The following is a 1294-nucleotide window of genomic DNA, read 5'->3' on the forward strand; positions in this document are numbered from 1 at the left end:
CATACATATCGATAATTACCTTAAACATGAATGGGTTAAATGCTCCAACCAAAAGACACAGGCTTGCTGAATGGATAGAAAAGCAAGACCCATATATATGCTGTCTACAAGAGACCCACTTCAGACCTAGGGACACATACAGACTGAAAGTGAGGGGATGGAAAAAGATATTCCATGCAAATGCAAATCAAAAGAAAGCTGGAGTAGCAATACTCATGTCAGATAAAATAGACTTTGAATTAAAGAATGTTACAAGAGACAAGGAAGGACACTACATAATGGTCAAGGGATCAATCCAAGAAGAAGATATAACAATTATAAATATATATGCACCCAACATAGGAGCACCTCAATACATAAGGCAACTGCTAACAGCTGTAAAAGAGGAAATCGACAGTAACAGAACTTTAACACCTCACTTACACCAATGGACAGATCATCCAAAATGAAAATAAATAAGGAAACAGAAGCTTTAAATGACACAGTAGACCAGATTTAATTGATATTTATAGGACATTCCATCCAAAAACAGCGGATTACACTTTCTTCTCAAGTGCACACGGAACATTCTCCAGTATAGACCACATCTTGGGTCACAAATCCAGCCTCAGTAAATTTAAGAAAATTGAAATCATATCAAGCATCTTTTCCGACCACAACACTATGAGATTAGAAATGAATTACAGGGGTAAAAACGTAAAAAACACAAACACATGGAGGCTAAACACTACGTTACTAAATAACCAAGAGATCACTGAAGATATCAAAGAGGAAATCAAAAAATACCTGGAGACAAATGACAATGAAAGCATGACAATCCAATACCTATGGGATGCAGCAAAAGCAGTTCTAAGAGGGAAGTTTATAGCTATACAAGCCTACCTCAAGAAACAAGAAAAATCTCAAATAAACTATCTAACCTTACACCTAAAGGAACTAGAGAAAGAAGAAATAACAAAAACCAAAGTTAGCAGAAGGAAAGAATCATAAAGATCAGAGCAGAGATAAATGAAATAGAAAGAAAGAAAACAATAGCAAAGGTCGATAAAACTAAAAGCTGGTTCTTTGAGAAGATAAAATTGATAAACCTTTAACCAGACACATCAAGAAAAAGAGAGAGAGGACTCAAATCAATAAAATTAGAAATGAAAAAGGAGAAGTTACAACAGACACTGCAGAAATACAAAGCATCCTAAGAGACTACTACCCAGCAACTCTATGCCAGTAAAATGGACAACCTGGAAGAAATGGAAAAATTCTTAGAAAGGTATAACCTTCCAAGACTGAAGCAGGA

General features: G+C 35.4%; 1 protein-coding gene across 5 annotated transcripts in view; it reads left to right on the top strand.

Moving 5' to 3' along the window:
• ATRN (attractin) overlaps positions 1-1294 on the top strand; it is a 168619-nt gene that overhangs the window by 116562 nt on the left and 50763 nt on the right. The gene's annotated exons all lie outside the window — the stretch shown is intronic.

This window comes from Physeter macrocephalus, chromosome 14, assembly GCF_002837175.3.
Source record: "Physeter macrocephalus isolate SW-GA chromosome 14, ASM283717v5, whole genome shotgun sequence".
Taxonomy (NCBI): Eukaryota; Metazoa; Chordata; class Mammalia; order Artiodactyla; family Physeteridae; genus Physeter; species Physeter macrocephalus.